General features: G+C 46.3%; 1 protein-coding gene across 2 annotated transcripts in view; it reads left to right on the top strand.

Annotated features, from left to right (window-relative positions):
* Positions 1-15,525: 15,525 nt before the first annotated feature.
* Positions 15,526-16,074, top strand: part of FAM135B (family with sequence similarity 135 member B) — a 159,962-nt gene continuing 159,413 nt past the window's right edge. For both annotated transcript variants that reach the window (XM_033155893.1, XM_033155894.1), the window contains exon 1: positions 15,526-15,796. The gene's annotated coding sequence lies outside the window, so the exon portion shown is untranslated. The remainder of the gene's footprint in view (positions 15,797-16,074) is intronic.

Raw genomic sequence — 16,074 nt, 5'->3', positions numbered from 1 at the left:
AGGGTGAAAGAAGAGAGCGCAAAATATGGTCTGAAGCTCAACATCAAAAAAACTAAGATCATGGCCACTGGTCCCATCACCTCCTGGCAAATAGAAGGGGAAGAAATGGAGGCAGTGAGAGATTTCACTTTCTTGGGTTCCATGATCACTGCAGATGGTGACAGCAGTCACGAAATCAGAAGACGCCTGCTTCTTGGGAGAAAAGCAATGACAAACCTAGACAGCATCTTAAAAAGCAAAGACATCACCTTGCCGACAAAAGTCCGTATAGTTAAAGCTATGGTTTTCCCAGTAGTAATGTACGGAAGTGAGAGCTGGACCATCAAGAAGGCTGATCGCCGTAGAATTGATGCTTTTGAATTATGGTGCTGGAGGAGACTCTTGAGAGTCCCGTGGACTGCAAGAAGATCAAACCTATCCATTCTCAAAGAAATCAGCCCTGAGTACTCACTAGAAGGACAGATCCTGAAGTTGAGGCTCCAGTACTTTGGCCACCTCATGAGAAGAGAAGAATCCCTAGAAAAGACCCTGATGTTGGGAAAGATGGAGGGCACAAGGAGAAGGGGACGACAGAGGATGAGATGGTTGGACAGTGTTCTTGAAGCTACTAACATGAGTTTGGCCAAACTGCGAGAGGCAGTGAAGGATAGGCGTGCCTGGCGTACTCTGGTCCATGGGGTCACGAAGAGTCGGACACGACTGAACGACTGAACAACAACAACATTAACAACCGCCCCCCAAAAAGTCACATTTTAAAAGGGTATAGGGCAAGCTTCCTCAACCTCAGCCCTCCAGATGTTTTGAGACTACAGTTCCCAACATCCCTGACCACTGGTCCTGCTAGCTAGGGATCATGGGAGTTGTAGGCCAAAAACATCTGGAGGGTCAAGGTTGAGGAAGCCTGGTATAGGATGTCAATCAGGGCAACCAAAGGCCTGGTTGAAAAGGAACGTTATTGCCTGGTGCCTAAAGGTGTATAATGAAGGTGCCAGGCGAACTTCCCTGCATTCCACAGACAGGGAGCCACTGCAGAGAAGGCCCGTTCTTGTGTTGCCACCCTCCGGACCTCTCGAGGAGGGGGCACACAAATGAGGGCCTCAGAAGATGATTTCAGGGTCTGGGTAGGTTCATATAGAGAGAGGGGGTCCTTGAGGTATTGTGGTCCTATTATATAAATTCTGTAACTGGGTCCATCTCCAGAAGGGAGTCCGTAACCCCGGGAAGAGTGCTATAATTTAAGAGCCCCTTCCCGACAACGCAGCACAAAGACAAAGACAATACCGAGTCTCCCAAAGCAAGGCCTTGTTTATTAGAAACTGTTGCAGCAGGGTGTTTTGCAAGGAAAAGACATTGAACAATGGCGTGCAAGCTCCTACGGTATATAGACTTTTGAAATCGCCCCCCTCCAGCTCAAGACCACCCCTCCATTTAAGGCTTTATAGGTCAAAACCAGCACTTTGAATTGGGTCCAGAAACTAATTGGTAGCCAGTGCAGTCAGACCAGGATCAGTGTAATATGCTCAAACGTCTTGCTCCGGTGAGCAACCTGACTGCTGAATTCTGCACTAGCTGAAGTTTCCAAACCACCTTCAGAGGCAGCCCTACGTATAACGCTGGCATCTGGTTGGCCACCATGAGGGCAGGATGCTGCACTGGATGAGCCATTGTCCAAATCCAGTAGGCTCTTCTGAACTTATTAATTTGACTAAAACCTGTGATTGTCATCTTGAGATGTTTCTCTGCATGCCACCTCAGAGGCAGGTCCAGAGGGTGTATGCAAGAGAACAGGCCTACCTTGCCCAAGACAGACAGTGAAAACATTTTTTGGTTTCCCCAGGGATTTAGGCAGCCCAGGGATATTGTATTATATTGTTAGATCTGTCTTTAAAGTGTCTTTATTATTGTGCTCTTTGCTTGTAAATCACTTTGGAGCTTTGCTTTGTTTTACTTAAACCTAACGTAGAGCATTCTGCAGATAGACAGATAGATAGAAAGCTATGCATTAGATAGAAAGCTAAGCTATTTATATATATATATAAATTGTATGTATGAAAAGGTTGAGGATTACAGACTGGCAATTATGGTGGATAGATGGATGGATATATAAAGCTATATATTGTTTAGTTTTTCAGCAAGTAATAACGTCAACATAATTTCAAACGGAACGAGCGAACACATATAGCACGAGCTGTTAATTGCTTGGCACAGTTAGTTACTGTTGCTAGACCAGTTACACTTGCTCCTGTAGCTCCGAGAGTCTGCGGTTGCTGGCTTCTGCTGCTGACATTCAGTCTTCCTCAGTGGAAGGTGATTTTTCTCTCCGCCTCTGCCTCCCTCCCTCTCCACACTCAACTTTGCTTCTCCATTGCATCCACTCACCTTTCTGCTTAGCTGCTTGCCTCCATGCCTTGTCCTTCATTGCTGCTCTCGCCTCGGCCTGCTGTCCCCAGCTAGATCCCACCCCCACCCCACGCTAACATAATGGAACATCTCTCCCCTCCCTTTTTATTATTAAGGGTTTTCTTGATTTACAAAGGTAGTGCAATGTCTCTCTCATATTTTTTCTATGTAACATTTTTACAAGTCAATTTCGTTTGTTGAGACATTAGGAAGAAAAAGGGGGAAAGAGGTGGGCAGGGTGGGGCGATGGGTGGGGTGGGGTGAAGATGTTTCTATTTTGCTTAATATATGTAAGGTTTGGTGTCAGCGTTGTTTGTGCAGGTTCTCTGTTGTTCACTTGTGTTCCTTTGGTGGTGAGAGAGGTCGGGGTTGGCGTAGGGTGTGATTGTTCATTAGTGGTTGGCTGTGGTGATCTTTGGTTTCCTGTGTGAGTGGGGTGGATGAGTGTTTTTGGTCAGGTTAGCCATATTGATTTGTATGCTGTCGAGAGATTTTTGTCACTGTCTTGTTGGGCTGTGTGTGTGATGAAGGGGAACCATACCGGGGTGAAGGTGTCTTCTTCTGTTTGTCCCCATGTCAGTTTCAGGTTACTGGTTAGTTTTTCTAGTAGGGCTGTTTCCCATACTACTTGGTACCATTGGTCCATGTTTACTCCTGACAGGTCTCTCAAGTGTCTGGTTATGATGTTTCTGGCTGCTGAGAGTACAGGTGAAACTCGAAAAATTAGAATATCGTGGAAAGGTTCATTTCTTTCAGTAATTCAACTTAAAAGGTGAAACTAATATATGAGATAGACTCATGACATGCAAAGCGAGATATGTCAAGCCTTTATTTTTATAATTGTGATGATTATGGCGTACAGCTAATGAAAACCCCAAATTACCAATTTCAACTTTGGGGTTTTCATCAGCTGTACCCTATAATCATCACAATTATAACAAATAAAAGCTTGACATATCTCGCTTTGCATGTCATGAGTCTATCTCATATATTAAACTCCAGTAGCTAATGAAAACAATTGCTTACATAAATGGACTTTTCCACAATATTCTAATTTTTCGAGTTTCACCTGTAGATGCCCACTTACAACACAAATAACTCATAACCCATTTCTCCTCTTTTGTAGGAAAAGGCTTTTACACCGGAACAGAGAAAAACACAGCAGGGTCCTTTATCCCCTTTGACTCCTCTCCCTTGAAAAAGTTGCAGCAATTTATTTTTTTATTTTTTATTGGCTCGATCAGAATAATTACTTTGCAGCGCCTCTGTGTTAAATAAGCTTCCGGTTGTTGCTATTTTCCTCATCTGTCAAGGAAACAGTGGTGCGCTGGTTAAGAGTGTTGGACTAGGACCTGGGAGACCAGGGTTCAAATCCTCATGAACCTTGGGCCAAACTCTCACCCTAACCTACCTCACAGGGTTATTGTGAGTAAAAGGTATTGGGGGGGGGAGGAACCATGCCCACCACCTAGAACTCCTTGGAGCAGTGGCGGAGCTTCATGCTCCAGAACCAGGGGTGGGAAGCAGGCAGGGGTGGGCCACCAGCAGGTGCTAAAGTCACAGCCAAAACCCCCTCTTGGCGCTGGTCCTTCTTTCGGGCAGAATCCCTTCAGTGGATCGTGCAAACTGCTGTGATACCACTTCAGGTTCTCCCTCTGCTCCAGTTACACTGGGGGTGGGGGTGGTGCACGTTCTTGGGGCATGGCATGCTGCCCGCAGGGGTGTGGCGCGCAGTATAGGGGCATGGCATGGGGAGGGGCAGCCAAGCTGGAACCCTACTGGGATCGTGCTGCCCTTCCTACACCCCGCCCTTCCTACGCCAGTGCCTTGGAGGAAAGGTTGAATATAAATGAAATGATAATAACCACAACAAATGTTGATGATACCTCATGATTACACCTTTTTAACTCAGAGTCTATACAAGCTAGAATCCAGTATACAACGTAATCATCACCAGCACAATGGAAACATACTGGGAGCCAAAGTAGGTCTTTCAAGACCAGTCTTATATGGTCCCGGTGGCCACTCCCAGTCACCAGTCTAGGTGCTGCATTTTGGATTAGTTGTAGTATCCAAGTCACCTTCAAAAGTTATACAGGGCCGAGGCCATTTAGGGCTTTAAAGGTCAACACCATGGGTAGGCAAACTAAGGCCCGGGGGCTTAGCCCAATCACCTTCTTAATCTGGCCCGCGGACAGTCCGGGAACCAGCGTGTTTTTACATTAGAATGTGTGCTTTTATTTAAAATGCATCTCTGGGTTATTTGTGGGACATAGGAATTTGTTCATTCCCCTCCCCATTCATCCAGCCCCTCCCCACAAGGTCTGAGGGACAGTGGACCAGCCCTGTGATGGCCTGGGAGTCAGACTCTGATGCTGAACCTGAGGGATCCCAGCCTGCACAGGATTCCCCGCCTCCAGAAGCAGCTGAGCCAGGGCCAGGGCTTGAGCCTGAAGGATCCCCACCTGTGCTGGATCCCCAGGTGCAGGCATCAGCAGAGTCTGCTCTGGCTCCTGATGGGAGGGAGGACCCATTGCCTGTTTGGTGTAGTGGTTAAGAGCGGTAGACTCGTTATCTGGGGAACCGGGTTCGTGTCCCTGCTCCTCCACATGCAGCTGCTGGGTGACCTTGGGCTAGTCACACTTCTCTGAAGTCTCTCAGCCCCACTCACCTCACAGAGTGTTTGTTGTGGGGGAGGAAGGGAAAGGAGAATGTTAGCCGCTTTGAGACTCCTTCGGGTAGTGAAAAGCGGGATATCAAATCCAAACTCTTCTTCTTCTTCTTCTTCCTGCAGGTGCTCCACTCCCAGCCTCTTCAGAGGAAGCTGAGGCAGCCCCTGGGTCCAGTAACCCACCAGCCTCTCCTGAGCTGCAGAGGCTCAGGACCGAGAGGCGAAGAGAGCTAAGTGCTTTCAGGAGGACTGCTCGCCTCCAGGCCCGGAGGAGAGGCGAGTCTCCGGAGGATCGGGGCTGCCCTAAGCATAGGGCCAGATAAAAGCCAGCCAGACCCAGCCCAAGTTGTGTGAGCAACTTAGTTGCAAGCGTATGCTCAACCTGGAACCTCGTGCCTGAACCTGCCTCGCTCCCCGCCGGACTGACCTCCTTTGGACCCCTAGACCCAGGACTGGACTTGGACCTCGCTTCACGGACAAACCCCTGGGGCCAGCACAGGCCCCCTGCTGGAAAAGTTTGCTGGCTCCTGATTAAAGGCTAATGACCAAGACTGCCAATAGGCTTTTCAGAGTCCAGTTCATTGTATGTTTACCGATCCCTCTGCCCTACTCACAAATGAGGATATACATTTGCATAAATTTGTGTAATATGCAAATTTCCAACCTCTTTTTACAGTGCTGGGGTGAGAAGAGAATCTGCAGCAGAAATTAACTATTCCCAGCTCTCGGAGAATCAAAGGAAATCTCCACTCATCCTTCCGGAGGAGCAATTATTATATAATTGCTAAATGGTACCATAATTTAGCAGCTAGGGAGAACTGTGGTCCCTGGAGACACCGTTCCAACAACGTTTTCTGTTGGCATCACATCCAGATCACATGTTTCATTCAAACACTTTCTCCTTTGCAGTATCTCTCTCTCTGTCTTGTTTTCAGTTTATGCTACTTTTGAAAGAGATAAATTGTGGTATTCTTTTTTTCAATCCCATGTCTGAACAATGATGCCAAGCCGGCCTGCATTATGCATGTTCAGTCTTTACCATTTCCTGAGGAAGAAATAAAAATACTATGTATATATCCCCAGTTTGGGAGAAACTACATCCCTCATGTGGAAAGACCAGAAACTATGCCCCCCCCCCTTTGCCAATTGGTGTTTGACACTGCACATCTTTTAAAGATTATGTTCTGCTTATAGATACAAGAATGTGCTATGAGGATAGGTAGGTAGATGACTATTATATGTGTGGAAATGAAGGATAACCACCATATTCAGAGACGCTAGCTGCATTTGAACACTATTCTACTTTCCTGATGTTTGCTTATTGGATAAATTTTGCATTTTATTTTATACTTTGCATGATGTAAATGTGGGGATAACCAACTTCTGGGATAACCAGTATAATCCTGGAGAGCCTGCTCCCACTGGTTATGATGGGTCCGCTGGTTATGAGGTTTTACTGAAGGTCATGAGAAGTTGTCTGGAGTTCTGAAGATTCCGAAGAGGAAAGGATAGGCAGCGAAAAGAATAGCAAAAGGTATGGCCAAAAGTAGGAAAGAGGCCAAAATAATAAATAATAAATAAAGAAACAAAATAGAAAATTCTTTCCAGTAGCACCTTAGAGACCAACTGAGTTTGTTCTTGGTATGAGCTTTCGTGTGCATGCACACTTCTTCAGAAATAAAGAGACTGCAGTCAGTGGTTGGACTTTGCTCTCCCAACTGCTCTCTGTGTGTTGGTTTCTCTTTCGTTTCTCTCTGTGCTTGTCTCGCGTTCTCTCTCTTGTGTTTCCGAGCGCACTCTCCACACCGCTAACAGAGAGCAGGAGCCATTTATTAACAAACTGAACAGTGTCACAGCATAGGCATAAGCCAATCATAACATTGCATTTATCAGTGTTTCCGGGCAGGAAACAAGCTTTTGGCCGTTACCGAGAAGCTTCCTGGCGCGCTCTCTAGCAAGTGCGGAGGGATCCAGGCAGCAGTCACTAGCTGGATCTCTTTTCTTCCGTGCATTAGCGCGGAAGGTTTTTGTGAAGCGGCAAAGCACGGGAAGTCCCAAAAACGTATTCCCACATGTAAATGCCACTTTTAGAAACCTAGCAAAATCTAGTGGAAGTTTAGTGCTAATTTCTGTGTTTGTTTGTTGTTTTGCTTCGAGAAAAAATCCATTCGCTACTCCATCAACCCAGAAAGTCATTGGATGCAGTATGCTGGCATAAAGAGCCCCTGTGGTGCTTTGCTTCGTTCCTTCCCGCTTGGGCTGCGAGCGGAGGGAGGGGCAGGCGGGCTTCTCTTGGGCCGCTGATGCCCCTCCCTGGTTCGCCTCCGCCTGCAGCCCAAGCAGCAAAGCGCGCACTGGCGGCTAACCTGCTTGGCGCGCGCTTTGCTATTTCTAGCTCGGGCGGAGGCAAGGGGTGGGTCCTCCCCTCTCCTCTGCCTGAGCCGGAAATAGCAAAGCACGCGGCGAGCAGGTTTCTGAGCCCCGCCGCCGAGCGTGGCTTTTTACCGGGCGGCTGGCTTGGGTGTCACGCCAGGGGGAGGGGCGCCCAGAGTGTCACCCCCTCCAGGGTGGAACCCGGGGCGCACTGCCCCCTTCGCCCCCCCTTCCTATGCCACTGATTGCAGCCATTGTTCCTTACTATGCGATGGGTATGTAGATCCAAGGTGTTGAGAAATTAAGGATGCAAATTGCTTCCGGAAGCTTTGCCTGGAAACTTCCACGGGTGGGAAGAACAATATAATTATGCGGCGCCAACTGGTACTTTTGCATTGTCAACTCTAAAAGCAGTTAAAAACCACCAGGGGAAACAAACCCTTAAACAAACAGCCCCATCTGTCTGCTTAGCCAATTTATATGTATATTTCCTACTGCTTCGCAAATAAATAATAATTTAGAAAGGCATCAGATCATGTTTCCCTGCAGGGCTATAAGTCAGAAGGCTAAAGAATGCTTTTAAGTGCCCATTGTAGTCAAAAGACATAAAGGAATCAGTAATGTGAAACACACACACACACACACACAAAACTAGGTTGCTGGTTCAGACCAAAGACCTGTCTGTGCAGCTGATGACCCAACCCACAGCAGCCAAACAATTTACTCTGTAAAGCTCAGAAGTTGGGCAAGAGTGAAATAGCCCTCCTCTCCTGTAGTTTCCATCAGTTTCAGCTTGTCTCATTTTCTCGTTTCCACTCCACCCCCCCCCCCCCCGGGTTAAGCTCAGTCTTCAGCTCTTTAAAAAAGTTGCATTTTTAAAAAATATGCTCCTGAATATGCACGTTTTGAAATAAATTTTCCCCGAATATAATGCATTTTTCTATGTTATTTTTAGTAACGTGTATTTTTTTTTTGTACATGGCTAGCGAACTGCACTGCAAAATTAGGAGAAGTGCAAACTTCTTTTTTAAGTGTATTATTTTTATTGAAAGATTTCTTGGTTTACAAAAGTATGTGCGACGTCTCTTTTTTTCAAGTTACATTTTTTCTACAGGTCAGTTTCATTTGTAGAAACATTAGTGTTACATTAGGAAGAGGGGGAGGGGGAATGGTGAGTGGGGGTGGGGTGGGGTGGGGTGGGGTCAGGTAGCGATGTTTCTATTTTATTTAGTGTATGTTTTATGTCCGCGCCGCTTGTGCAGGTTCTCTTTGCTATTTGCTTGTGTTCCTTTGGTGGTGAGAGAAGTTGGGGTTGGTCTAGGGCAGGGGTCCCCAAACTAAGGCCCAGGGGCCAGATGCGGCCCAATCGCCTTCGAAATCTGGCCCGCGGATGGTCCGGGAATCAGCGTGTTTTTACATAAGTAGAATGTGTCCTTTTATTTAAAATGCATCTCTGGGTTATTTGTGGGACCTGCCTGGTGTTTTTACATGAGTAGAATGTGTGCTTTTATTTAAAATGCATCTCTGGGTTATTTGTGGGACCTGCCTGTTGTTTTTACATGAGTAGAATGTGTGCTTTTATTTAAAATGCATCTCTGGGTCATTTGTGGGACCTGCCTGTTGTTTTTACATGAGTAGAATGTGTCTTTTTATTCAAAATGCATCTCTGGGTTATTTGTGGGACCTGCATGTTGTTTTTACATGCGTAGAATGTGTCTTTTTATTCAAAATGCATCTCTGGATTCTTTGTGGGACCTGCCTGGTGTTTTTACATGAGTAGAATGTGTGCTTTTATTTAAAATGCATCTCTGGGTTATTTGTGGGGCATAGGAATTCGTTCATATTCCCCCCCCCCCAATATATATATATATATATATATATATATAGTCCGCCCCCCCCACAAGGTCTGAGGGACGGTGGGCCAGCCCCCTGCTGAAAAAGTTTGCTGACTCCTGGCCTAGGGTGTAGATGCTTGTTTGTGATCGGCTGTGGTGAACTTTGTTTTCATGTGTGAGTGGGGTGGGTGTTTGTGAATCAGGATATCCATATTGATTTGTATGCTGTTGGTGGATTATTGTCGCTGTTTTGTTGGGCTGTGTATGTGATAAATTGGAGCCATACCTGGGTGAAGGCATCGAGAAATGCAATCTTCGAAGGGTGGTCATGCTTATGTTCATGTTTTAGAGAGTGCAGTTTAGGAAAGCTCACTTTTAAATGCAAACTGAACTTTCTCCCGCATCCATATTTCTAAGCGACCGTTTTTTAGGAGAAAACTATCTCTGTCTTTGCGGGAAGATTGCAGCCATCATAAGCAGCAGTTATTTCACCAATCCCTTTCTGGATTTAGCTCTGCAAAATTAAATCTGATTCCACTGAACCCTTGCTTTCCTGTCTAAAACTTTTGTAGCTTCATGTACAAGTAGCACTGTGATATTCCATGCTAATCCAAAATCTGCCTCATTTTTAAAATTTCAGCAGAAAGCCTGTGTTGGAAAAAAAGAAGATATGGTTTCGTTGTAGCCTAATCATCTCAGTTATTTTTCCTGTGCAGGTGTTAGACTCCAATGTGCTTTTTGAATGGCACATTTTTTATTTTATTTTTAAAAAAAGTACGTTTCTATAGGCAAAGATTTGTGGAATGGGACAGAATTTACCTTGGGAAAGCTATCAAGTTCTTATTTTTGGGGACCAGTTCAGCAACAACTGTCTATACCAAACTTCTTTTTTTCACTATGGTCATCACAATGTTCTATGAAATCCAGCCAAAGTACTTTCCTGCTGAGATAAATGGTTAGAAAAGTAATAAAGGAGTAAAGCTTTTGCACTTTGTGAATAATAATATCCCACAATTATGGGCTCTTTGGCAGATCTTCAGGTTCATATTTGGCCTGTTGAGACCTACAGTTCTTCCACTCTTATCCCCTTAATTAGTTTCCAGAATGAATTATCAGGAGAACCTGTGGACACTCCATCATAGGAGAATATAAGAAACTGTCCGCTATGACACCAAATCAAATTAAGAGGGTTTTTTGTTTTGTCCAAACAGCTCTTGCCCACTGTAACTGGCAGCAGCTAATCAGTCTCACGCAGAAACATTTCCCAACTTATTTCATTATTTTTAATTGAAAAGCTCAGGTGCCAAACCCAGACACTTCCTACAGACAAAACACTGGTTGTCCATTGAGCCATGACTGTTTCAAACTAGGAGGAAAAAACGAACAATTCAAGAGATACGTTAGAGTTTTCTTAGGTGGCGGACCAGTTTTCACATGCATTTGCATTGTCATTACTGGAAGACTGCCTGCAGCAATGAATTGCATGGACTGGCTAGATGCAGAGGAGTGGTGGATGGCACCAACTGGGAAACCCCCAAGGAATGAAGGCCCAGAACCCGGAGATTGGTGGTAGGGTGAAAATCAGTGGTTAGAGGGAGAAGTGGGAGAAGATTGGGAGGAGGAGATGTTGGAAGCTGAAGAGGTAACAGCTTTTAGTGAGCAGGGGGAGTCTGTGACAGAGAGAAGTCCAGAACCAGAAGTGGAAGCTGAAGCAGGAGAGGATGGAGGCCAAGAAGCACAGATGAGTCAGGTTGGTGAAGAAACCAGGGTTTCTCCCACCCCTGCTGTGACCAGCTCCCTTTCCCACTCCTCCAGTCTCCCAGAACCAGAAAAGAAGAGGGAAGAATAGAGACAGGCTTGCTGGTGGAGGCTCAGATTGCTTGGGAAACACCCAGGAGAGGAGGAGGCTTAGGCAGCTGTGGGAAGGTGGGGACTGATTCAGAAATGTAGAGAATGGATCTTAAGATTTGAGAAAGGAGAAACTGAGAGAAACCTAAATTGACAGCGCTGTGGGTTCAACCACAGAGCCTAGGGCTTGCTGATCAGAAGGTCGGTGGTTCGAATCCCCACAATGGAGTGAGCTCCTGTTGCTCGCTCCCTGCTCCTGCCAACCTAGCAGTTCGAAAGCATGTCAAAGTGCAAGTAGATAAATAGGTACCACTCCGGCAGGAAGGTAAACGGCGTTTCCGTGGTGCTGCTCTGGTTCTCCAGAAGCAGCTTAGTCATGCTGGCCACATGACCTGGAAGCTGTACGCCGGCTCCCTCAGCCAATAGAGCGAGATGAGCGCCAAAACCCCATAGTCGTCCATGACTTGACCTAATGGTCAGGGGTCCCTTTACCTTTACCTTTTATCCACCCCTAGACAACATAATCTGGAACATTTGTATTGCACTGCAATGTGTTTGAGTGGAGTTGGTTCACACATTCAGCTGCCAATCAAGGGTACAATAGTAAACTGTAGATAAACCGAGTGATGTGCATGTATGCATTGAATGGCCCAGAGTCTGCATCCTCTAAAATCTGGAAGTACAACACTAGTGTGAGTTTGAAGAAGACTCAAGGGCTGCTACTACTGATACCACTTCTGACACCAGGAAGATTAAAAAAAGCAAAGCCTGTGGCAATGCATGCTTAGATGTTAAAATGGCCCTCCAATTTTGCATGACCTTAGATTTAAGTGGGATCCCTTTACCTTTATATTTAAGTGATGTCTTTTACTCATAACTAAATAAAGGCATTTCCATAAGACAAAAAGTGGGTGTGCTTTTTTAAAGTCTTGAAGGCCATAGCTCAGTGGTAGAGTATCTGCTTTGCATGCAGAAAGTCTCAGATTCAACCCCAAGTATCTACAGGTAGGCCAGGGACAGTCCTTTGTCTGAAACCCTAGATAATCACTCCCAGTCAGTGCAAACAATACTGAGTTGGTTATCTGGTCTGATTCAGTATATCAGAAGCCTTTTTCTATGTTCAGTTGAATACAGAAGATCTCAGATTCAATCCCTAGAATCTCCAGGCAGGACTGAGAGAGACCCTTGTCTGAAACCCTGGAGAGCTGCAGCCACTGAATGTAGACAGTACTGAGATAGATGGACCAAAGGTCTGATTCAATGTATAGGAAGCTGCCTTGGAGTCATTCCTGTGCATTAGTATTTTTGCATGGCTTATTAAGGCGGCCCATGCTGGCAGAAGCAGAAAAGTCATGGGGAGAAAACAGTGGGGAGGTCATGTCTAATGACAAAGGGGTGAGCTCAAGGTTTGCTGGCCTGATTGAAAGTGTGAGGCTGAAGCTGTGGGAAATCTGCAGCAAGCTGTCCTGACTGCTTTTATTTTCTTTTAAGGTAACCACCGGGGGAGGGGGGAGTATTTATTTTGACCGTGGTGCCAGATGAGATTTAGATGTTGTGTCCTACTTGATTAACAATGTGTGCATATGCTCTAGCACTGAGCTGTGACCTTTCTATCCCACCCCCCAACTGCCAGCAATACAGCCCTAATTCAAACACCACCTGCTCACCTGGGCCCCATAGCTCCTTAAGTGCTTTTAGTTGAACAATAAGGTTGAGTTACTCATTCTTCACACCTTATAATTACCAGATCCATGTCTCCACCTACCCCACCACGTCACTGTTGCCACTACCATAGCCCTCCTGTCTGGGGCTGAATGTCTGCAACAGGAAGTCTGCTGTACTCATCCTCCCTGCACAATTTATAGCAGGGATGTGGAACCTCTGTCCCTCCAGATGTTGATCGCCATAGCTCCCATCATCCCTGCGCATTGGCCATGCTGGCTGACAATGCCTTGGTAAGGCCGCACCTAGAAAACTGTGGCCAGCTTTGGGCATCACAATTTAGGAAACATATTGACAAGTATGGAGTGTGTGCAGAGGAGGGCAACCAAGATGATGTAATGCCTGGAAAACAAGCCTTATGAGGAATGGTCGAGGGATTTAGGAAGGGCACTGTGGGTTAAACCACAGAGTCTAGGGCTTGATGATCAGAAGGTCGGAGGTTCGAATCCCTGCCACGGGGTGAGCTCCCGTTGCTCGGTCCCAGCTCCTGCCCACCTAGCAGTTCGAAAGCACATCAAAGTGCAAGTAGATAAATAGGGACCGCTCCAGCGGGAAGGTAAACGGCGTTTCTGTGCGCTGCTCTGGTTCGCCAGAAGCGGCTTTGTCATGCTGGCCACATGACCCGGAAGCTGTCTGCGGACAAACGCCGGCTCCCTTGGCCTATAGAGCGAGATGAGCGCTGCAACCCCAGAGTCGGACACGACTGGACCTGATGGTCAGGGGTCCCTTTACATTTACCTAGTGTGGAGAAGAGAAGACTGACAGGTGTTATGACAGGAATCTTCAAATATGTAATGGGCTGCCACACAGAAGATGGAACAAACTTGTTTTCTGCTGTTCCAGAGGACAGGACTTGAACCAATGGATTCAACAAGAAAGGAGATTCCAACGAAACACTAGGAAGACCTGCATGACAGTACGAGGTGTTTAACAATGGAACAGACTCCTTCCAAAGGTGGTAAGCACTCCTTCATTGGATGCTTTTAAGCAGAGTTTGGATGGTCATCTGCCAGGGCTGCTTTAGTTGTGATTGTTCATTGCAGGGGGCTGGACCAGAAGACCCTTATGGCCCCTTTCAACTCTACAATGCTATGATTCTATGATGGGAGTTGGACTCCGAAGATCATCTGGAGGTCCACAGGTTCTACATCCCTGATTGAGAACATTTGAAGACAAACTTTTCTTCAGTTATGATGTGGTGTTTAGGTCCCATGGTAGCATGAGAAACATTCTGAGCTCTTCACTCTGTGCCATGCCTAGGCTTAAATCTCCTGCATCATCCAACTGCTGTTAGCTAGGACTGAAGGTGATGGGGGAAGAAACAAGCACTATATAGGTTGCTGCTGCTGTTGTTGTTGTTATTTTATTTGTACCCCACCCATCTGGGTCTCCCCAGCCACTCTGGGCAGCTTCCATCAAATATTAAAATACATTTAAAATATCACAGATTAAAAACTTCCCTAAACAGGGCTGCCTTCAGGTATTTTATGAATGTCAGGTAGTTGTTTATTCCCTTGACATCTGATGGGAGGGCGTTCCACAGGACGGGTGCCACTACCAAGAAGGCCCTCTGCCTGGTTCCCTGTAGCTTTGCTTCTCGCAGTGAGGGAACCGCCAGAAGGCCCTCGGCATTGGATCTCAGAGTCTGGGCTGAATGATGAGGGTGGAGGTTACTGATGTTCTCTCCTCACGTGGCTAATAGCAGCTTCAGGGTACAGTTTAAATTGTTTTTTTAAAAAAAATGACACATGGAAGACGATTAAATCCCAGTGTCATGTCCTCTAATCCCTGGACCCCACAGCTACTTTTAAGTAGTAATGTGTAAATCAGCATGCAATGCAATGTACATATTTGACAACAATGGGAGCTGCCAATCACTGCCCTATCCTGGCTGCTTTGGTCCTGTGGAGTACATTGTGCCACTTTCTTCTTCTTCTTCTTCTTCTTCTTCTTCTTCTTCTTCTTCTTCTTCTTCTTCTTCTTCTTCTTCTCCTCCTCCTCCTCCTCCTCCTCCTCCTCCTCCTCCTCCTCCTCCTTTGAATTATTTAATACACCCCTTTTCCTCCAAGGAGCTCAAGGTTGTCCCCCTACTTTATCCTCACAACAACCCTGTGAGGTGGGTTAGAGTGAGAGCCAAGAGCTTCATGGCTGAGTAGGTAGCTGAACCGTGGTTTCCCAGGTCCTAGCCCAACATCTTACCCCATACTGGTTCTTCTCTTCACCATGACTTTCTGTTGGTTTTCGGCCTCAGCTGAGCATGACCCATATAAAATACCCTGCAGAATGATCTCTGCTCCTGTCCTGGGTCTCTAGGGACAAGAGTGAGCTGTAACGTGGGCTTGTTCCTTCAAGACCTTTCCCCCTGAGGCTCTTTCTGTTCCAAACTGTGATGTTCTTTCTGCTGCCACGTTTTTTTTTACCCCTTTTGTTTTGTTTCCAGCATCTTGCTGAGATATAAGATCCTAACAGCAGCTCAGACACTGGTTACATGTCATCAAGTTTGTGGATGAGTGTTTGTCAAAATGAAGAATATGCCTTCTCTTTACCTTGCGGCTTGTGCTACAAGCCAATCTTGGGTCCTGCCTGTGAAAGAACCAGGAGTTCTAGCAGCTGTTGCACTGTGTAGTGCTGCTGAGTTCCATCGCCATAGCAACAGCATCAGCACCATCCGCGGCCATCCTCCTCCCCCTCTCCACTCATACTCCTCCTCCTCCGTAACATCATCAGTACCAGGAACAGCAGCAGCAGCCTGGGCAGAAGCCAGTGCCTGGTAGCACACTGACTGCAATTTAACCAGCTGGCTTGGGAGACCTGCTCAGCCACCAGGATCGGTGATGAGCTGCAGCAACCGCTACTCTGTCATTTTCTGGAAGATGGACAGATAGAAAAGAAGGGAGGGAAAGAGAGTTGAGGACAGTGCACTGCAGAGGAGCCAGAGAAGACCTAGGTAAGGGACATCTCCCCCCCAACTCCCTGTTTCTGCCAACTCTCTGCCCTTGATTGTCTCAATTGCATTTCCACGTCTTTCTGATTTCCTAACCATTTTGAACGTATCCAAATTATTCCTCTCCCCACCCCCCACAAACCAATGCCTGCTTTAAAAAAGAGATTCCCCTCCTCCTCTTCTTACTACCATCACTTTAATCTTAAAAAAAACAATAAATATATTCAGGAGGGGAGGGAGGGGGAGAGAGAGACTGGATTTGATTGTTGTTGATGGGGGAA

This window comes from Lacerta agilis, chromosome 7 (assembly GCF_009819535.1).
Source record: "Lacerta agilis isolate rLacAgi1 chromosome 7, rLacAgi1.pri, whole genome shotgun sequence".
NCBI classification, from domain to species: Eukaryota; Metazoa; Chordata; class Lepidosauria; order Squamata; family Lacertidae; genus Lacerta; species Lacerta agilis.
This window is presented reverse-complemented; position numbering and strand designations above follow the sequence as displayed.